General features: G+C 33.9%; 1 protein-coding gene across 1 annotated transcript in view; it reads left to right on the forward strand.

Annotated features, from left to right (window-relative positions):
- LOC149743917 (uncharacterized) overlaps window positions 1-5,685 on the forward strand; it is a 191,716-nt gene extending 186,031 nt beyond the window's left edge. The window contains exon 4 of the transcript XR_016391667.1: window positions 521-5,685. The gene's annotated coding sequence lies outside the window, so the exon portion shown is untranslated. The remainder of the gene's footprint in view (window positions 1-520) is intronic.
- Window positions 5,686-24,234: the final 18,549 nt, after the last annotated feature.

Below are 24,234 nucleotides of genomic sequence, written 5' to 3' on the forward strand. Positions count from 1 at the left end.
TTTTTCTGCACCTATTATTCCTATATTCTACCCTGTCTTAATTTTTTTTTAAGTTATAAAAGGAATTCTTTGTATCATCTTTTTGTATTCTCTCTCCCACGTCTGCCTCTAACTGTAACCCATTCTCTCTCTATTATCACTTAATTTTAGCCTCTAATTATGTCCCTGCTGTCTTTTTATTTCTCCCTCTTTGTCCATATTAGCCCTTTGAACCATAACTTTCTGAGAAGATGGAAATGCCCTCCATCTGCACTGTTCAATATGGTAATGAGTAGCCATGTGTAAATACTGAGCACCTGAAATGAGGCTAGCAAGTCTGAGGAAGTGAATTTTTAATTTTATTTAATTTTAATTAATTGAAATTTGAATAACTTCACATGGCTAATGGTTACCATATAGGACAGTGCAGCTTTATACCCCTTATTCGTTCTCATTTTCTCATTCTTTCTCCTCTGCCTTGGTATATATTTCTTCTTTGTCTCTGTCTCTAATTCTAACTGTAGTTATTTTTTTTTTTCAGAACTTAGGGTCACTTGCTTAACCCAAATGAAAGGCAGAAGCTATACTTCAAGTGCAACCACAAGGCAATGATCCTGTTCATAACATTAACTCCTCTTCCAGCACCTCCAGGGGCTGCTGACTGGAGCTGTTTGAATCTTTTGCTGGTTCAGTTGTGATAAACTCTGAGGGGGTTTATCATACACTACTTTTTTTTTTGGTTATTGTTCTTGAACTCCACAAAAATCAGAAGCCATTAGGACACTTTCAAGTTTATGATTCTTGAAGTGAGTTGAAGGCAAGGAAATGTTGCAAATGACTTTAAGCTTGAACAATGTAGGCCTTTACTCTCATGATCTTTTACTCTTTCCAACATTGTTCCTCGCATTATTTGCCCTAACTCACTTATCGATCTTATACATTTTGCATCTCCTTTCAGATACTACTCTATTAAAATACATCTTCAGTCTATTCTTTCAATACTTAAGCCATGTCCAAAATTTGATATATCCCATATTTTAGAGATCAGGTGAAGCCTCAACTGAAGCAAAGACCATTCAGTTTTAACTTTTACAGCATTATTTCTAAAACCACTGTATTATAAAGCTGTTTACTTTTCAAATTCTTAGATCCATGGGAAATTTTATTTTTGCTTATATACATTGTAGGATTTACTGCTTCGTTTAAGAAAAGTTAACTTACTAATCAGGAAAATGAATCAAAAGCCTTTAAGTATTTTGTATAACACTAGTAAGAACAGGCTAAGGATTTTTTAAAAGGGCTGGCTAAGCTTGGTCCCAGAAAACTTGTGAGCACATTACAATTGCATGTTAAATTGTAATCTCTCAGTAAACTGATTCTGTCATTTTAAATTGTGTGAATCTGTGCCTTCCTAATGATTTTATTTTTCTTTGTGATAGAATGCCTCCTTTTCCCTTTCTGTCACATATACATGTGCAGACACACACACAAAGGTTTTCAAATTCTTGTGCTGGATTTGAAAAGCTCTGAAAGCCAACCAAACTAGTTTCACTCCCTTTGAAATAAAATAAGCAACCTGTCATCTACTGAGTTTAAAGCACTATTCCAAAAATATGTTCAATAAAATTTATATGTTTTAAAGTTTAACTTTGGATTTTTTTCTTTTTGTTTTGTTGCTTTTTAAAAATGGAGACATTCATATTTCATGGCTATTTTTTTGGAAGAATTTTCAGAAACATTTTAAAGAAGAAACTTTAAATTTAATTCAAAATTAATTTATTTATACATTCACGTTTATAGACAAGTTTTAAGATTCCTGAGAAGCCCCAGTTTCCCAAACAATACTAACGCATTTATTTTCACCACAAAATGAAATCGATCCAAAAAAATGACTTTTATGATTCTATAAAACCAATGCTTATCATCTTACCAACAATGACCAAAACTATATTTGCCTCTGAGAGGTGGGATAGGGAGGGTGGGAGGGAGGTGCAAGAGGGAGAAGATATAGGGATATATGTATATGTATAGCTGATTCACTTTGTTATACAGCAGAAACTAACACACCATTGTAAAGCAATCATACTCCAATAAAGATGTTAAAAATAATAAAAGCTAAAGTGATATACACAGTGTTTCACTGCTCCAACTTCAGGTAGTGGGTAAATAAGAATGACAGTAAAATACAGTGTGTGACAGGATGAAGTCAGGTAACAGGAATCCAGTAGATCTTACTGAAGTCACCATTCATCCTGCTTATACAGGTAACAAAGCTTGGCTGACATGCAGGTGATAGATGGCTGGCTCTATCCACTCACTGAGTGGAACATGTAGATGAATAATCGTGATTCAGATCTGTGCCTTAGTTATTCAACAAGTTACTCTGTATAGTGATTTTGGGGGGTATCTTGTGGGTATCACAAGAATAAACACAAAAGTAAAATCTGCCAATATTAAATATGTAAATTCTAATTTTTTCTTATCTGGACTATTGTCTCCTGTAAATAAGAAAATTTAAAAACTGTCAGTGTTGGCTAAGAGAGTTTCATATATACTGTATCCATACTTTTTGTGCTCTTACTGTTGTTTTAAGATTTTATGATTTTTCTTGTTTCTGTTAACTCAGGCCAATTAAAGCAATTCCTTTTGTGGGCATTTGGGTCATTGTTTTCAAGTTTATTGATTCAATCGCATTCTATAAATATTTGTGAAAAATCACTTCTTGTCATACTCCATGCCAGATGCTGGCAAAATAAAGATAAATGAGGCACAATTACTATGGTGAAGGAAGTAACTAGATACCATAGTAGATGATGGAGTTCTACAACTTGAGTATGGAAGAGGGCTGCAGTCTGTAGTACCTTATTACCCACAGAATTATGAAGACAGAACACATCAGTGTGGAGATTTTGGTGTGTATATTAGATGTCACCTCCAGAAAGAATTGCAGTCTTTTTTTCCAGTTTGCCTGGTGCTATTAAGAAAGTACAGATCCACTGAATTCTGAATACTAATCTTGTGACAAGTACTTTCAAATGTATGACAACTATAGGTTTCATGTTGTGGACAGCTTGGCTACAAAACACTAAATAAATGGAGAGCCTAAGTATAGTGACACTAGGTGGGAACACTTAGGCTTTCCTGAGAGTAGAGTAATGAGTATCCACACAGATCTGCATTGCTATCAAGGAGCAAGGCTAACAGTTTCATTGATGTCACTCCCCACTCCTTGATTGCAAGTCTGTTAAATAAAACAATGTAGGCTGTCTTGGACACATCATGTGCTATGTAAGATATTAAGTTTCAATTCCTTGTCCCATAAAGTTGACAAGTTCTTATATTATACCATAAAAAATCCTCTGTCTCTAGCAGAAACCAATCAACATATAGGAAAGAGAAGATACTTAATATTATAAAAAGAATGTAAAGTTAAAGGCAATGTAGTAAAGAATTATTGGCAAACAGTTGCTATTTGTGTTGATCTTTCCTTTCTTTCCAAGTTTTGATTTTAGATTTTAAGGATTTTTAGGTTAGCAACATCATATCTAGGTTTTCTCATATTTTTGTATATCAGCAAGATTTCACACTTCTTGACATGTTATGATTTTAGACGTTTGTGCTTTAAGAGTCCCCCCAAAATGTATCTTGGGTATTGAAATTCACAGAACAGGGACCATGTCTTATTTTTTTTTGTATCCCTCACAGATTGCTTTGTAAATAACTATTTATTTACTAAGATATAGGGTTTACTAAATAATATCTGAATGACAAGTCAAAAATAAGTAGTTTTTTTTTCTAATTTGTCCAGGCACTTAGGAAAAATTCTCGCTAACAATTTATAGCATAACACCAAATGTAACACGTAGGGAACATAATGCATATTTAAATGCTATGTAAGCGGGATTAGACATGAATTATCTGTGGAAAGATCATGTTTTCCTTAATTTACAATCCCTAGGTACATATTATTTATTATATGTGAAACAGTGTTCTAACACACTGTTTTTCCAAATAGTCTGAGACTTGGTAGGTAAATTAAATTTCACTGGTGCTACTTTCACTGGCCTAAGTCATTCCTAGTGATGGCTCACACTCCTGTTTCTTGAATTCAATGCTGCCCACAACCTGGGGTTATGCTTTTGTTATTTGATAAAGCAATGACCATGTTATTGAGGAATAAACATCTAAGTCCCTAAAATAAGCTCATATTTTTCTCCACTTACCCCAAACATAACTACCGTGTAATATAATAGATGCTGAAGAACTGAACATTTCCCACTGACCCTTGCTAAACACTAGACCCAACTATTCCTCACTACCCCTCTTTTTTAAAATTAATTTTTTATACTGGAGTATAGTTGATTTACAATGTTGCATTAGTCTCAGGTGTATACCTATTCAGTTATACAAATACATATATCCATTCTTTTTCAGATTCTTTTCCCATATAGGTTATTACAGAATATTGAGTAGAGTTCCCTGTGCTATACAGGAGGTCCTTGTTGGTTATCTATTTTATATATAGTAGTGTGTATATGTTAATCCCAAACTCCTAATTTATCCCTACCCCACCACGTTTCTCCTTTGGTAAGCATAAGTTTTCAAAGCCTGTGTGTCTGTTTCTGTTTTGTAAATAAGTTAATTTGTATCATTTTTTAAGATTCCACATATAAGTGATATCATATGATATTTGTCTTTATCTGACTGACTTCACTTAATATGATAATCTCTAGGTCCATCCATGTTGCTGCAAATGGCATAATTTTGTTCTATTCTATGGCTAATATTCCATTGTATATATATACCACATCTTTATCCATTCCTCTGTCAGTGGACATTTAAGTTGCTTCCATGTCTTGACTATTGTAAATAGTGCTGCAGTGAACACTGGGGTGCATGTATCTTTTCGAATTATGGTTTTCTCCAGATATATGCCCAGGAGTGGGATTGCTGGCTCACATGTTAGTTCTATTTTTAGTCTTTTAAGGAACTTCCATACTGTTCTCCATAGTGGTTGTACCAATTTACATTCCCACCAACAGTATAGGAGGATTCCCTTTTCTCCACACCCTCTCCAGCATTTATTTTTTGTTTGTAGAACTTTTGATGATGGCCATTCTGACCGGTGTGAGGTGATACCTCATTGTAGTTTTCATTTGACCACTCCTCTTGTTATACCCAAGTTGACTCACCAACAGAGGCTAAGCCTGGCTTCAGACATAATGTCTTTATATATGATCCTGTATTTGTCATAACCACATACAAATACTCAGAACAAACAAATCTGACTGATCATCTTCAATCTAAGGTATATAGATTTGGCTGAGAATCAGAGCATGGCCAAGGAAGACAGAAGGAGAAACCAGAAAGTAGTTAGCTGAAATACAGGGCAAAGCTGATGAAATTGGAAACTTGAATTTATGTGGTTTTCAAGGTCACATATAATCTTTATCAAAATTGTCTATATTGGTTGCTGAGAAGTTATTAACAAAGATTGAAATCAGATATATATATATATTAATCTATATTTATCCCCTTTTCTATAAGTTATTTACATGTTAAAATGACCAAAAATTTTTGTTATATAAAGGAATGATCAGGGTTGAATCTGGAAACAATTTTAACTTTTATCTTTTGCACTCTCCTATATAGTAATATACACACATGTATATCTTTATTTTACTGTGTATATGTTTATATACATATATGTACACATATAAAATATATCCATATGTGTGTCTATACACACACACATATATGCAAAGATGCACATTTTCTAGAAATATATCCCAAAATTTCTATCCCTGTGCTTCTCCTAAGTGTATAGTACCCCAAGTTAGTTTTCTTTGACTCTTAGAAGCATGTAATCTGTTGGAAGAGAAGATATTGCATTAATGAGTAATTTTTATCTTTAAATGTATAACTTCCTATGGATACTTACATTTGTATACTCAAAAATAGTTCAAGTCAACAAAACCCAGTAGCAAAAACTACAGTTGATGGCCAGATCTTGTTCCGTAATACCATTCTCCAAAATGCAACCAGTACTCTTTGGAGAAATGGCTGTTTCTAGGACTGGGACAGAAAATGTGTATGATGATTGTAGAGTATTTTGTAGTGCCAGAGAGTAAGGAAGTGACACACACACACACACACACACACACAATGATGAAGAAATACAAAAATGATACAGGGGCCAGCCAAAAGACCTGGCACAATTTGAGAAACAAAATAGAATACTTTTAGATTATAAGGTATAAAATATCCATGCATTCATGTTGATATAAAGAAATGGTTGAATAAATGAGGAATAATAGACAAATTTCCTGCACAGAAGAATTTAAAACCATTTATGTAGATATGCTACCCTTCAGAAGGTACAGATTAACTCCCCACAGCTTAAGTGTGAGCTGTGCATAGTGACTGTTTTCAGGAGTACAGTATGGAAAGGGAAGAAAGTTACTTGACAGTGGAGAAACCTAATAAACACTACCTCAAGTTACATGAACAAGGTTAGCATCAAAAATGGTGTCATATTGACAGTATATACTCATGAAGCAATGTGCTAAGGATGGCATTTTACTTCTGAGATCTTCCTCCAAAAAATACACAACCCCAGTCTAATCATGAGACAAAAGTCAGACAAATCCCAATTGAGAGACATTCTACAAAATGGTGAACAGTAATCAAAACTGTTAAGATCATCAAAACCAAGGAATGTCTGAGAAACTGTCATAGACAAGAGGAGTCTAAAGAAACAACACTATTAGATGCAAGATGGTATCCTGGATGAAATCCTGAAACTGAAATGGGGCATTAAGAAAAAAATGAGGAAATCATAATAAAGCATGAACTTCAGTTAATAAAATATATCAATATTAATTGTGACAAATGTATCATACTAATATAAGATTTTAATAATATGGGGGACTGGGCATGGGGTATATGGGAACTCTTTATCTTCACGATAATTCTGTAAATCTAAAATTGTTCTAAGTTTATTAACACAAATAACTCAATTTACCAGAAAAATTATATTTATATCAGTCCTTAAAGCACATTTTTGTGTATATGTATTAGTTCATAATATTATTTGCTTTCACCCACTATTCCATATCCCTTGGGGTATAGTATGCTTTTCTTCTGCACAGATTAGGGATTTGCCTTTGACTTGGTTTGTTCAATGATCTGGAAGTGGTTTTGGTTCTTGTGTGGTTTGGCTTGAACTCTTTTACTCCTGGGTCGACCATGAAAGTAATATCCCTGGGTAGTGCTTGCCCACGGAGAATGCGAACACATGTGGAATATATCTGAACCCTACTCAAATCCCAGAGCCAAGTTGAGCTCACTGAAATATGATGCAGTGTCACCCAGTTGTTAAACAGACCATGAGTAGAAGAATAAATGCTTGCTAGATAGGCCACTGAATTTTCTGGTGGCCTGTTAGTTTATTGCAACAATAACAGAATAATTTAGTGTGTAACACAAATCTTCATGGAGATGACCGTTGCTCTTTGCTGTAATGTATGTGCATCCCTATTAATTGTGTGTGTGTGTGTTCAGTATGAGCACAAGTCAAATTTCTAAAAAACTTGTTCTACTGGGAAAATGCCAGCTAAGTGTATAATACTATTATAACTAGTATTCAATAAATCAGTAAAACCATATGTAACTGACATACTTTGATTATAGTCTTTTATTTAGGAAATAATTTTAGTTCATCATAGTTACGTGGTTTTTTTATTCAAGATTTTGTGAAGCAGACCCAGTCCAATTTCACAGTCATGCCATTTGTAAAATGGTGTAATCCAGTGAATTATGAATGTTGGAATGGACTCATATATTAGGGGCTCTCTCTCTCTGTGACTATTGAAATGTATTTTGCTGATATAAGTGATAATTGTTTAAAAAGAAATTTAACAGCATCAGCAGTAAATGAAGTACTATTTGAATATATGTATATGTCTTGATTTTTTAAATACATGGTGCATACTCACGATATGTTTTTGTGCATATATAACGTCATGCATTTAACACACAGAGATATATAAAATCTCATGTACGCCTCCCTCCAAATATGTATAAATGAGTAAATACCTAGGCAGTGAGCTAGATGGCGATATAGCATATAAAAATGTAATTTTACTTTAGAATCCATGGATTATGACCCCATAGGTCTAGGTCTTGAGAAACTCTAGCAACAATAGTCTGTATGAAATGCATTAAGTATTATTTTTCTCTTATTGAATAGAATTTAATTGTAAATATATGGAATATAATCTTCCTGAGTCACATAAAAATGGCACTGATAGTAAAGGAAAAAGTTTTAGCAAAGAGTATTTCTGTTATGCTCCTTATATGTTGAAACATTTTTCATAAGAGTTTATATAGTTAAATACTGAACTATCAAAATGTGTTATTTTTGGCAATGTGCTTTGCTGACGAGATAAGCATATGTTTATTGTTTTAATTTATATATTTCACTTTTTATTTTTACAAGCTTCTTTCTTTGAATAATGAAAAATATTGGGGGCATAATATTTAACTTAATATATGATATTACGTTGAATGGCAAGTAAAGTGTTTAAAAGTTTTTCTTACTGTGGTTATTATATTAGCCATAATTTCAGGTTTCAGGGCCAAAAGAAGGATATCCTAAAAAGCACAGAATGTTTCATAGCTTTCCATCCTTCTTAACCTTCTACATTGTCCTCCTGGTAACACATCACATGTCAGGAGATCATTAGGCAAATGCAGATAGTTGGCAATTTTGATTAAACGTGAAAAAAACTATTTTGTAAAGAAATAAAAACATGTATCATAGTGGACTAAGTGTCCCTAATAACTGTGAGTAGGTTGACACATATAGTAACTAGAAAATGACTCTAAAATAAGACATTCTGTACACACACAGACACACACCCATAATTCCATTGATTTTTAAGTTACATGTAGCATCCTGGAGGAAAACTAACAAGAATAGTAAGTCAATACTTTTACAAAGGTCTGAAAATTTAAGGGACAAACTTAACAGTAATATCCAACATCAAATGTATGTGTGCAAAGCATTTCCTGAACAGAAAGGAAAGAAAAGGCATGGTGAGAATAGGTTGAGGATGGAATAATAATATTTGTGGACAGGGAAATTATTTGTCCAGTACTGTGTTAGTTTTCTTAATATTGACTATAATTGTATCAAAACTCCTTTCATATTTATTTTCTAGCCATCTTTCAAATATGCCACTGAGAATTATTCTATTCCCAAAGTGATTTTCAATGTGTTTATTGAGATGTCAAATACCATAAAATTTGTGGCCCTTGTTTTCTAACAGTCACCATCGTGAAGGGTAAAAGTAGTTGGCTCTGTACTTTCATGATGCTGGATGTCAGCGGTGGAGGATTCCATGCTTTATAGTAGGAGATATGAACCTCCCTCCCCATTTTTAAAAAAATATTTATTTATTTATTTTTGGCTGCGTTGGGTCTTCATTGCTGCACGCAGGCTTTCTCTACTTGCGGCAAGAGGGGGCTACTGTTCGTTGCGGTGCACGGGCTTCTCATTGCGGTGGCTTCTCTTGTTGTGGAGCACAGGCTGTAGGTGCACAGGCTTCAGTAGTTGTGGCACGTGGGCTCAGTAGTTGTGGCTCGCGGGCTCTAGGGCGCAGGCGCTCAGCAGTTGTGGTGCACGGGCTTAGTTGCTCCGTGGCATGTGGGATCTTCCTGGACCAGAGCTTGAACCCGTGTCCCCTGCATTGGCAGGCGGATTCTTAACCACTGCGCCACCAGGGAAGCCCTCCCTCCCCATTGTTTTTACCCACTCTGTTATCTTATCACTCTTAGTCTTCAGTTGGCTCTATACTTAGGGCCACACGGAGACAATTCAGGTATCCCTTTTAAGTTGCACCCTATTAACAGAGCCTACTGAATTGAGAAGTAGGAGTGTAAGGCCAATTAATAATCAAATGCTTTTGCTTTTTGTTTTTGTTCATGTTTGATGTTTTTCTCTGTTGAGAATCTCAGGAGAAGGAGTGTTGTCTTATCTGGTAACAATCCAGTATTCAGTAGTCTTAGGATCATCATATCTTATATTACATTTTGCCTAAAATGTATAATTGTGGGCTCTAAAAATAAATCTAAGATTAAAATATGATTGAAGTAAAAAATATATACATAAACATTTTTGAATGCTGTCAGAGACAATTTTCTTAAATAATTTTCTCTAAAAGAGAATAATAATGGTGGTTGAAAATGTTGTTTCATGATCCAGGCAATGCAGGAAAGCAAAATTTTAGAATTGCTTAGAAAATAACACATTGATTAGAATTAAAAATTTTATTTTCTGCTTTTTAAAAAAATTTTGGGTTTTAGTGTCTTCACTCCTTTATGTCTTGCCTACTTTTGACTTTTTCTTTTTACCTGGATTCAGTTGTCATCTCCTAGATGAACCAATCTTGCTTACCTAAACAAGTTATACTTAATTAATTGTAATATTTGTACTAGTGTTATAAGCTGAACTGTGTTCCTCCAAATTCATATGTTCAAGTCCTAACCTCCAGTACCTCAGGAAATGACTATATATGGAGGTAGGTAGTTAAGTTAAAAATGAGGCTGGTTTGGTGGGCCCTAATCTATTCTGACTTGTGTCTTTATAAAAAGAGGAGATTATAACATACAGAGAGACACCAGGGGCACATGTGCACAAAGGGAAGACCAGGTGAAGACACAGAGAGAAGGTGGCTATTTGCAAGCCAAGGAAAGAGATCTCAGAAGAAAATAGACCTGACCATATATTGATCATGGCTTCTAGCCTCCAGGATAGTGAAAAAATAAATTAGTCTTCTTTAAGCCACCTAGTCGGTGGTATGTTGTTATGGCAGCCCTTGCAAACTAATACAAATAGTAAGCATTAACCTTAACATTTTGGAATGTTGACTAATACTTTATACATTTTACGAGTCAATGCTCATGTGAAAAGTAGTTTTTCAATCACATAGCACATTTCTCTTCTTAGGAAATAGTAAGATGGGCTGTTTTGCCCAAGAATCATGGTAGTTCAATATTACTGGCATGGTGCACATTTGATCATGCTCTTGAGTTTCCTCCAGTTAAATATTATGAAAATGTAGATGTCCAACATGACTAATGATATCACTAGTTTATTCCTTTTGTATGTCCTGAATTTACATTTTACAATTTGATTGTATTAATCAGTAAATATATATATATATATACATTTAAAAAATTCTCTCTCTATATATAGATATAGATAGAGTTTTAATACTTTCAAAGCAAACGAAAACCCTGCCGCCCTCCACATAAAAGAGTTTGTTTCCTTATTGAACAATTTGTTTTCTGCTTTGTTTACTAAGTTCCTAAAATATCACAATAATATAAGGCAGGTCATAGAGGAATTAATTTCTAATATAGCAAAATTAACTTTAGTGTTAAATAAAACCCACCAATATTCATTCATTTATTCAAAAAAATACTCAGCACCTCTTAGGTACTAAGCACTGTGTTTTACATTGCAGATACAATTTTGAACCAGACAGAAATGGCCCCTAATCCCCTAGAGTACAAACCATATTGACTGAATAGAGCGTGATTTTCTTTTCCCGACACTGATGAGTAAAAAAGTTTTGAAACAGTGCCATTTATTAATAGTCTTTTATACCTAATGATTATCTAATTTATACTTATACCTCAGAAAACCAAACATTAATAATTTAACCTGTTATTATGATTTAATAGAAGAGATTGCAAAATTTGGAACAAAGACATTCCTTAGTTTACAACCTAGCTTTGCTGTGTCATAGTTTTATTATTTTGGGCAAATTACTTAAACTATTCAAACCTGTTTGCTTATGTGTAAGCCCTCATTATTAATATTTACTTTGAAGCTTGACTTAAAGTCAGAGATCATAAGAAGTACATGGTGGGCCTATAATAATTATTACCTTTATTTTTATATTAAAATTAATAGTATTAGGTTTAATCAGATAAAATTATGTCAGAACACATATGTCAGAATTACTTTCAAAGCAATCTTGGGTTCCAGATCAAGCTACTTGCTTTTTGATGGTCAGGCTTTTAACCATTGTGCATTTTACTTAGCAAATATATAAATTTTTTAAGAGACAAACAAAAAAACCTTTTATTATATTCACCAGAATTAAACACAGTATCCGATATGGCAATATGGTTCCAGTTTTTCATTTCCAAGTGTCATTCTAACAAGATTCAAATATAATATTTGTTAGTGAGGTTCTATATAAATTCACTAATGAGAACAGTTGTGTTGTTTTAGCTTAATTTTTTTTCTGCCTCACATTGTGCCTGAGAATTCTTTTTTATTCTTATGGTGTGTGTGTGTGTGTGTGTGTGTGTGTGTGTGTGTGTGCGTGCGTGCATGCATGCATGCATGCATGTGTTTGTGTGTGTTTAGTGTCCTGTTCTGATTCTATTACCCTAGGGCTTGATTTTCTTTTGTGAGTTTTGAGATTCCGTAGAAAGAAGACTGCTTTCAACATGTAAATGCTTCTGCCACTTTACGTTTAGTGAAGCAGGTCGTTTTAGCTTCCTTCCAGCAGTAAGATTCATTATTTTAGTGAGTTTTGACATAGGCTCTGATTGGTTAAAAAATCCATGTTCATCATTTGCAGTTTTACTTTTGTTTTGGTATTAGGAAGAATATAGAACATATTCAGCAGTAAAACCCTAGTCAAGTGATTTAATCTGTAAGAAAAATAAGCCTTACCTTGAAATGCTTTTAAATATGTTTTTTGTTTATTTAGGGGTTGGAGGAGGGAAAGGTCACTGTTAATAGAGAGCTTTAACCAATTCTGACAAATCTGTAAACTAAAATGATGGTTCATCATAAGATTATGAAAACTCCTAAAAAGGGCACAATGGAAATATTTAAACTTTCTACTTTAGGATAAATGGTATTAAATCATGACCCTCATAGTCATCCTACATAAAGTTATGCTGCGATCACTGATCTTTCCTCAATCTCCTCTGGAAAGTGGTATCAACAACATTGACACATTAAAAAAGGAAAGATAAACCCACTAGCATTTGATGAGTTAATGTGATAATAATTGGCATTATGCTATTCATTTAGAAGTATTTAGAAAAAGAGTAAAAACCTGCAGAAACCTATCACCTTTATATGAGGCTCCCAAGCTGTCTCTAAGCAGACTGGCTGTGCCTCAGTGGTCACATGAAGCCCCCTTTGTCATATGACTTTAGGGGCATGAACATATAACTACCCTCTTGAAAACTGTATCTGAATTTAAGCTTTAAATGATACTAATTAAAATGGTACTAATTAAACGTAAATGGTACAGTTACTCTCACAAGAATAGGTACAAAATATTTTTGAAGTAATCTGCACTTCTCAAATTTAGGACTATGTTTCTAATTATTTTTGTATATTTTCTTGAACATTCTTGTTTTTCTTATCTTCCAAATGATGCGCCACTGGTTCTTTTTTTTTTTTATCTTTATTTTTGGCTGCGTTGGGTCTTTGTTGTTGCGCGTGGGCTTTCTCTAGTTGCAGCGAGCGGAGGCTACTCTTTGTTGTGGTCCGCAGGCTTCTCATTGCGGTGGCTTCTCTTGTTGCAGACCATGGGCTCTAGGCATGCGGGCTTCAGTAATTGTGGCATGGGGGCTCAGTAGTTGTGGCACATGGGCTTAGTTGCTCCGTGGCATGGGAGATCTTCCCGGACCAGAGCTCAACCCCATGTCACCTGCATTGGCAGGCGGATTCTTAACCACTGTGCCACCAGAGAAGTCCCATTCCACTGGTTCTTGTTTTGGGTTTTCATATTACCATTACTCGTTTTAGTGACTCTAATTCTTATTGAAAAAATTAAAAAGCTACATACCCATTCCTAACAAAAACAATTGGACTTCCCAAAAAACATAAATGGACTCCATAGATCAAGAATCCCAACTTTGACAACCTTTAATAAACTTAGAAAATGATAACCCATTTGTCTTAATATATTTATTCTAATATTTTCTACAATATACATTTTTGAGGCTGCTAAATACTGTGTGTGTGTGTGTGTATACACACACACACATATATATTTCTGAGATTAAATTTGACCAGCTCCTAAATCTGAGACTTGGAAGATTTGGATATACTTTTCTCTCTCTCTTTTTTTTTTTTTTTTTTTGCGGTATGCGGGCCTCTCACTGTTGTGGCCTCTCCCGTTGCAGAGCACAGGCTCCGGACGTACAGGCTCAGCGGCCATGGCCCACGGGCCCAGCCGCTCCACGGCATGTGGGATCCTCCCGGACCAGGGCACAAACCCGTGTCCCCTGCATCGGCAGGCAGACTCTCAACCACTGCGCCACCAGGGAAGCCCCTACTTTTCTCTTTATGTTAGAAAATGAAAGTCCCTTTGCACGCCATGGAAAAATACACAATTCCCAGGCTTTTAAAATACTATATCCCATATAGTAGTATTTATTGATTTATTACAATATAACACAATTTCCACTTCATTGAGTGGACATTTATTACTATCTAGCCTTCAAGTTAATTTCAGTGATATTATTAGGTCAGTTTTAACTTTTTGCACAAAATGTGAGCCCATATCCATTATTGGATGTCATTAACGTATCTAAAGGTGTAATCTGGCCATTGAATGTGAAAATAGGTATGCTTTTCTTCGCCTGTCAGTGCTATTAAACTACAGTATTTTTCACTTCCATAGTAATTTAACTGTATTTTTTTACTTGATGTTTCTACTATGATTTTTTTAAATTGAGCTTCATACTATGTCTGCCATCAAATTTCATCCAAAAACCTATCTCTGCCAGACTCAAATGGATACAATTATTTTCCTAGAAAAAATGTGAGCCTGGAATATGTCCACTTTGCTTCCGTTTGAACTAATCTAAGCTTTTATGATTTTAAAGTTCTCCATGGATATTCTTGGGCATGTCAGAGATCTTTTACCTTTGTTCATCAGTATATGTTGCTGTGAGTTGGTTCTGGTTTGTTAAGCACTTTAAAGAAATGGAAAACTTTAAATTCTACAGGGTTAAGAAAGGGAATCTTATAGAAGAAAATATGCTTTACTGTTATCCATGAATTTAATCTTTATCTTTTAAATATTTATTATTTATACTAAGTGAATTTAACAATATATGTGATCAATAATGAACTTTTAAATATAGAAAGATGTGTGGAGAACATGAACTGAACGTTTTATGACTATTTGACCAATGTGAAACTATCCCTGGCTAAAGAAATTTCATTTTCTGGCTCCTTAATCTTGAAATAAAGAATGTTTAACATAAAAACATCTTTATAATTGGCTCTAATATAGGCAGAAGGAGACCGAACACACAATTAATACATAATCTCAATTTAGGAATGATTTCAGAAATTTCTGGAAAAACAAGTGATTTCACAAGAAAAATAATAGTTGTAGAGCATCTTGGTCTGATTTCTCTGAGCTTTATTTGCAAAGGAAAGAAGTTATGAACGACTGTTGAAAGAAGGTAAAGTCCTATCTGATCCAAAAAGACTAAGCTTCCTGAAACACTATTTTTTATAATACAGTCAGGCCACCATTCAGTATGGTGTTAAAATAACAATCTGAACTCTTTTATTTAACTGAATATTCGCAAATAATAGATTTTCCTGTGACCTCACCAAGCTCTACAATGTCAAGGCTACCTCCTTAAGAAAGGAGGCAGAATTAATGCCCAAGCATGCCTTCCAGTTATATCTCACTTTGGCTTTCCTGTGTCCAAGGAAATACATTTCTGTCTCTTGTACCCTGCTTTGAGTGGCATTAATTTCTATTGATTGATTATTCCATTTCTAATTATTTCCATAAATGATACAGGGAAAAACATTAAATACATTTTATCTTCTAATTTGTGTCTGTAAGATATTTCGAGTAATCCACCTATTTGTTATTTGTGTTAAAATTTGACAGGTCAATTTGCCCAAATAAGGGTAACCTGGATGCCTCAGGATCTGAAAATAATATCAAATGAAAAATGATTTAAGAGTTGGAAAAGGCATTTAATCAAAAATCATGTGACATATATGGACACCTTATCTTTGATAAAGGTGCCAGGAAAGTACAGTGGAGAAAGGACAGCCTCTTCAATAAATGGTACTGGGAAAACTGGACAGGTACATGTAAAAGTATGAGATTAGAACACTCCCTAACACCATACACAAAAATAAGCTCAAAATGGATTAAAGGCCTAAATGTAAGGCCAGAAACTATCAAACTCTTAGAGGAAAACATAGGCAGAACACTCTATGACATAAATCACAGCAAGATCCTTTCTGACCCACCTCCTAGAGTAATGGAAATAAAAACAAAAATAAACAAATGGGACCTAATGAAACTTAAAAGCTTTTGCACAGCAAAGGAAACGATAAACAAGACCAAAAGACAACCCTCAGAATGGGAGAAAATATTTGCAAATGAAGCAACTGACAAAGGATTAATCTCCAAAATTTACAAGCAGCTCATGCAGCTCAATAACAAAAAAACAAACAACCCAATCCAAAAATGGGCAGAAGACCTAAATAGACATTTCTCCAAAGAAGATATACAGAATGCCAACAAACACATGAAAGAATGCTCAACATCATCAATCATTAGAGAAATGCAAATCAAAACTACAATGAGATATCATCTCACACCAGTCAGAGTGGCCATCATCAAAAAATCTAGAAACAATAAATGCTGGAGAGGGTGTGGAGAAAAGGGAATACTCTTGCACTGCTGGTGGGAATGTGAATTGGTTCAGCCACTATGGAGAACAGTATGGAGGTTCCTTAAAAATCTACAAATAGAATTACCATATGACCCAGCAATCCCACTACTGGGCATATACCCTGAGAAAACCAAAATTCAAAAAGAGTCATGTACCAAAATGTTCATTGCAGCTCTATTTACAATAGCCTGGAGATGGAAACAACCTAAGTGCCCATCATCGGATGAATGGATAAAGAAGATGTGGCAAATATATACAATGGAATATTACTCAGCCTTAAAAAGAAACGAAATTGAGCTATTTGTAATGAGATGGATAGACCTAAAGTCTGTCATACAGAGTGAAGTAAGTCAGAAAGAAAAAGACAAATACCATATGCTAACACATATATATGGAATTTAAGAAAAAAAAAAGGTCATGAAGAACCTAGGGGTAAGACAGGAATAAAGACACAGACCTACTGGAGAACGGACTTGAGGATATGGGGAGGGGGAAGGGTGAGCTTTGACAGGGCGAGAGAGAGTCATGGACATATACACACTAACAAACGTAGTAAGGTAGATAGCTAGTGGGAAGCAGCCGCATGGCACAGGGATATTAGCTCGGTGCTTTGTGACAGCCTGGAGGGGTGGGATACGGAGAGTGGGAGGGAGGGAGACGCAAGAGGCAAGACATATGGGAACATATGTATATGTATAACTGATTCACTTTGTTATAAAGCAGAAACTAACACACCATTGTAAAGCAATTATACCCCAATAAAGATGTTAAAAAAAATCATGTGACATAAAAACCATGAAGTTTTATCATCTGGAATCCTAAATTCCTGCTTCCAGCTCCACTATCTAGAGCCAAACCTGGCTAGTTCAAATCAGACAGGTTTAATTTTTCCCATATTGTGGAAGAGATACTCATATGCCTAAGAAGTTCAGTGAAAGACTGATGCAAAATAAAATCTTACCACAGGGTGAGGGACATGAATATATCCTGATAAATTGTGGGAAGAAGGCAGAGGTTAAGCAAACAGTAAAATAGTGACCCCGTCTGCTCATATTACCTATGTAACTTGGAAGAGAATTAAAAGTTATCAAATGCTTTACAGAACATTGTCTTTAATATCCTATTCAAAATCAGTGCTTCAACTTGTCTTAGTAACAGAATATCTATTCCCATTTCCCAAATCTGTTATAGAAAGGCAGCAGGGCTCCATGCACTTAAACACAGCTGTACAATAATACTTATTGGTTTACTATTCAGTATTAGCCACCTGAATAATATTTGGGATTTCTTAGAAGCTCTATTTGGTTTTAGTATATATTACACTAAAGACACAAAGTCAAAATGTTGTATTCTAAAGTCATTTGAAATAATTATCTTTTGTGCATGTATGTTTAGGTCCCCAATATGATATATGGTTGGATTAATTTATTTTAGTTAGTTTTCAATTAGAGGAAATTGCTTTTGTAATTAATTTGGTTTTTATTTTTTTAATTGAAATACATTTGACATACATTGTTTAAGATGTACTACATGTTAAATATGTATTGTAATATGACTGACATTGTAGTGATAATTAGTAGCTCTTTCACATCACATAAGTATTTCTTTAGTTGGAATAATTAAGATAAGTTTGATGATTATAATACAGTATTGTTGTCTATATTGACTATACTGTGCACTAGATCTCTAGGGCTTATCTACTACTGGTTGCAAGTTTGTACCTTTCAACAACATCTATCCTATCCCTCCCACCTCCATTCTTAGCCCCATCCCCTGGTAACCACCATTTCACTCTCTGTTTTTACAAGTTTGGCTTTTTTAGATTCCACATATAAGTGATATCATATGGTATTTATCTTTGTCTGACTTGTTTCACTTAGCATAACATTCTCAAAGTCTATCCATGTCACACATGGCAGAATATTCTTATTTCTCATGGCTGAATAATATTATATATATATATATATATACACACACCCCCACACCCCCACACACCACATCTTCTTTATTCATTCTTCCATCGATGGACACATAGGTAGTTTCTGTATCTTGGCTCTTGTGAATACTGCTGCAATAACATGGGAATGCATATATCTCTTCAATGTCATGTTTTTATTTGGGTATTTACCCAGGAGTGGAATTGCTGGATCATATGGTAGATCTATTTAATTTTTGGATAAACCTCCATATTGTTTTCCATAGTGGTTGAACCACTTTATATTCCCACCAACAGTGCAGAAGGGTTTCCTTTTCTCTATATCCTTGCCAACATTTGTTATCTCTTGTCATTTTGATGATAACCATTCTAACAGGTGTGAGGTGATATCTTATTGGGTTTTGATTTGCATTTCCCTGATGATTAGTGATGCTGAGCATACTTTCATGTACCTGTTGGTCATTTGGGTGTCTTCTTTGGAAAATGTCTATTTAGTTCTTCAGGGCATTAAAAATTTTTTTGTTGTTATAGAGGTGTATGAGTTCTTTTTATATTTTGGATATTAATTCCTTATTGGATATACAGTTTACAAACATTTTCTTCCATTCTGTATGTTGCCTTTTCATTTTATTAATTGTTTCTTTTGCTGTGCAGAAGTTTTTGGTTTTATATAGTCCCATTTGTTGAATTTTGCTTTTGTTTGTGTTTTTGGTGTCTTATCCAAAAACTCATTGCCAAGATCAATTATTTTCTTCTAGGAGTTTTGTGGTATCAGGTGTTATGTTTAAGTTTTTGAAATTTCAAGTTAATTTTTGTGAGTGGTGTAATACAGGGGTCCAATTTTATTTTTCTGCCTGTGTTTATCCAGTTTTCCCAGCACCATTTGAGGAAGAGACTATCCATTCCACAATGGGTGTTCTTGGTTCTCTTGTCATATATGAGTTGACTGTATATATGGGGGTTTAATTCTGGGCTCTCTGTTCTGTTTATTTGTCTATGTCTATTTTTATGTCAGCATCATACTGTTATAATCACTATAGCTTTATAGTATAGTTTGAAATCAGAAAGTGTGATACCATAATTTGGTTTTTAAATATGTAAAATTATACCATTCCAAAGGCAGAACTATAAAATGATAAATATTTAGAAAAACAAACGCCATATTTCTCTTCCTATTCTCTCCAATCTATGCCTTTCACTCTTTAAAAGAAACAATTTGTATTATAATTGTGGTTATTTCAGTGTTTCCTTTTTCAAATATATATTTGCATATTTTCCTTCATTTCTTTCATAAAATGCAGCTAATATGTGTACATACACATACAAACTCTCTTGCACCTTTTCCTTGTCTTCTTAAGAATATTTGCATGAAGGTATGACTCCATACCAATGTATAAAAATTTTCCCCATTCATTTTTATGGATTCTTTGTATTCAATTGGGCAGGTATAACAAAACTTATTCATTCAAGCCCTTCCATTAATTTGGGGTTGTTTTAAAATTTTAATGTCATAAATAACACCAAAATGAACATATTTGTGTATAAGTCATTCTTGGAGAAGAGATCAGTATTATCTTTTACAGCTTAAATTTTTTAATTTATTTTAGGTTTGAGAAGAGAAAATAAAATTTATATATTTGAGGTCAGTGTGTACAGACAAAAATGGTTAACAGGCTGATTTTATCTCTTGCAGCCTAGGTTAAGTTGGAGGTCCAATATTTAGGTGGACACTGTGATAATGCTTTTCTTGCATTAGACTTGTGTCTCCATTGTTACACTGTAGTATTCGTATATTGAGTAGAAGTACCCATATAATATTCATATACTGAGTATAAGTACCATAGAATAGCTAGTCCAAAGATAGAAGTTATACAGTGTTCAATTGCCAAAGACACTCCAAAAGTAAGCATTAAATGCCCTAACATAAGAAGAATGAGGTCATGTTGTTGAGTACAGAAATTCCCTATGCACTAAATCACTTACAAGATTGTATTTAGTGAATTCTTAATTTTATAAAAGGAAGTTTTCAAGAAAAGATGAAGAAAATGTTGCACAAATATATATCTCATTATAAAAAGCAGAATGAGTAGATTCTTAGAATTGAAATTGCTAGGTGAAAGGGTAAATGTATATATTGTTGATATCATCAAAGGAATATAACATTTTTCATTTTATTGTGGAAAAATGCCTATTTTCCCATAGTCTTGTCATTACAGTATATTCTCAAACTTGGATTTTTCCAGTCAGATAGGTAAGTAAATTTAATATTTATATGAGTTTAATATTTTTAAATTCTATATTCAGTTCTAAATATATACTTAATTTACATAATCTCATTTTCTTTATTGATATTACAGATTCTAAGTGTGTGACATAAATTACAAATACTTTTCCTTTGTTTCCTATTTGTGATTTCCGTTTTGATTTTTATTTTTAATGCATGTAAAGTCTGATTTGGTTTGTTTGTTTGCTTTTTAAATGAGTTGTATTTATCAATCACTATTACTATTGCTTTGGAATTTTACAATGGTATTACGCATTCCAAGATTACAAAGGAATTTAACCATTTTTAACATCTGTATTATTTCACTGTTTACTATTTAGATCACTCATCCATCTGGAATTTATCCTTTATACAATACCATACAGGTTCAATTCTATACTCATCTGAATATCTATTAAATAATTTATTTAAAAAGTTAACCTTCTTTCATTGTAATGTGATGCCAAGTTTATCAGCTAGCAAATTTTACTATCTTCTGTGTATATTCCTGGTATTTTAAATTTTGATATGTTGCTCTTATATTTGTGCATTAATACCACACACAATTAATTATAGAAGCTATACGTTTAAATAGCTGGAAGAACAACCCCTAATATTGCTTTTCTACTTTTTCTTTGTCTATTTATTTTGCTTACTCATGTTTTCCAAATGAACATCATAATCAAGTTAGCTGGCTCCATGAAAAGCAATTGTTGGGAATTTTATTTTATATGAATTTAATTAAATCTATAAATTAGGTTATGGAAAATTGACTGTTTGTGAAGTTACAACTTCCTATTCAAGAGCATAGACATTTCTTTCTGTTTAATAATATATACTCTTTGCGTTCCAGTTTTGCACATTACTGTTTAGGTTTGTACTGAGGCACTTTTCTGTAACTGTTTTTTGTTGTTAACTCAAATTGAATCTTCTCTCTCATTACATCCCGTATTTACTGTTTTACTTTTATTGTCACATTTCTGGTAGTTATTGTGTTGATATTGGTTTTATCCTAATATTCAGTCATATACTCTGATGATGAATGTAGTTTTATTTCCTTTCTAATTATTTAGATTAGAACTGAATTTTCTTACCTAACTGCATTAGTTAATACCTCGAATGCTGAGTAAAACTGTACTAGTCATAGTGAACATCTTTGTCTTATTCTTTAGTGAGGTAAGGGCTTTGTTTCTGACACCTGAAAAACAAAACAAGTATTTTCCTTTTCTCTTGACAAAAATAGTAATTACATTTTTATTGACAGATTTTGGAAGGAGCAAAGAAAAAGGCTTTATTAAAGAAACCAGTGAGCTTTACCCAAGGAATTTTATTATATACAGGAATTTATCTCTCCCTATCAGAATCCATTTCAAATGGCAGAACAAATATAAAAATATTAAATCCGCAATAGTTCTAGAATTAAAAATCAGAACCCATTTGTTCTTGCTTTTAGCAGTATTTCATTTCTGTTAAGTTCTACAGCAAATTGGACCAGAAGGTGCTCAAATCCAAAGACCTATAAAATCTACCACTCAACACCAATAAGAATAAGTCCATCAAAAAAAATACTCTTAGTATAATTCCTCATTATTAGCAAAATATATGTGGGAGAGTTGAGAGCTGGGCAATGGAATGAGCCTTGGATTTTCATTCCCAAACAATTGACTAAAGAACAATGAAACCACTCTGATATAATGAATGTGAGAGTAGGATTAAAAAGTAGTTCCCCCTCTTTAAACAAAAGGGAGAGAGAATTCAATGGAAGAACCTGTTCAAATGTGAGTCCTCTCAACTCTCATGTAGAATCATGGAGCAAAGACATTTTATTTCTTATCAGAATTGTCTCCATACTCAGGAAAACATCCCTCCTTTAACTAAGGAAACTAACTAGAGTGATATCCCTCTAGATATCTGTGCTGATCAAGCAAAGGTCTGGATTACAATAAGAAAAACACATATCTGAGGTAGCATAACTATCAAAGAAACAAAGTATCATACTTAAAGACATGAGCAATACTCAAAATATCTTTTAGAGAAAAGAATATTTGAAAAGTACATACAGTATTATTATCTATATTGTATTATAAACAGAAAAGCAAAAATAGATGAATAAGCATTTATTTTGGAAAGAGGCAAGTAGAGGTTTCAGATGATAAAGCCAAATGTTTTTTGATGTGGACCATTTTTTTTTTTTTTTTTTTTTTTTTTTTTTGCGGTACGCGGGCCTCTTACTGTCGTGGCCTCTCCCGTTGCGGAGCACAGGCTCCAGACGCGCAGGCTCAGCGGCCATGGCTCACGGACCCAGCCGCTGCGCGGCATGTGGGATCTTCTCGGCCCGGGACACGAACCAGCGTCCCCTGCATTAGCAGGCGGACTCTCAACCACTGCGCCACCAGGGAAGCCCGATGTGGACCATTTTTAAAGTCTTTTATTGAATTTGTTACAGCATTGCTTCTGTTTTATGGTTTTTTGGTTTGTTTGTTTTTTGTTTTTGGCCACGAGGCATGTGGTATCTTAGCTCCCTGACAGGGGATTGAACCCACACCCCCTGCACTGGAGGGCAAAGTCTTAATCACTGGACTGCCAGGGAAGTCCTAATAAAGACAAAAATGAAAACAAAAAATCTACATGTAGTGTGAATAACAGAATGCACAATCCAGAAAAAGAATTAGAAAGCCAGAAGGTAGTCGAGACTTATTTCTCTAACATACCACAGAAACAAATAAACACACCATATAGGATAAATAATTATGGTAGAAAATAAATTCAGAGTTCTTCATATATACTTGGTAGGAAATACAGCAAAATATATCAGACATAGAGGAAAGTAATATTTAATGTAATAGAATGTCAAAAAACATTCATTTTTGTTTGAACTTTTTACAACAATCAAGTGGTCAAATGTTCCAGTAAAAATTTTACAATGTAAGCTTATACCCCTGTGGTACTTGAATGGTATCAAAAGTAGATTATGCTGCTTCCTGACACTATAGATATAATCCTTCTAGAAAAGGAACATTAGCCTCTCAAACTCCTACATTACAAAGGGCTTAACAAAAGAGATTGTTATATATGGGATACTGCTTAAAAATAATTTTTAAAATGAATAAATTCTAAAGATTTTTAAAATCTTAGAAATAGTATCTCAATAAATTTCCATGTATGTTGTAGTTCACACTACTTTTGATGTTTCATTTTTTGTTGTTATTTATCACTATATGAAACATGCCCTCATCCTTTAGCACAGCCTAAGGCTTTCTCTGGGAAAAAAGTGTTACAAGCAGCTTCTTCA

This window comes from Delphinapterus leucas, unplaced genomic scaffold (assembly GCF_059928025.1).
Source record: "Delphinapterus leucas isolate spDelLeu-1000000601 "Yukka" unplaced genomic scaffold, BTC_Dleu_Yukka2 spDelLeu_asBTCV2_sq53, whole genome shotgun sequence".
Classification (NCBI taxonomy): Eukaryota; Metazoa; Chordata; class Mammalia; order Artiodactyla; family Monodontidae; genus Delphinapterus; species Delphinapterus leucas.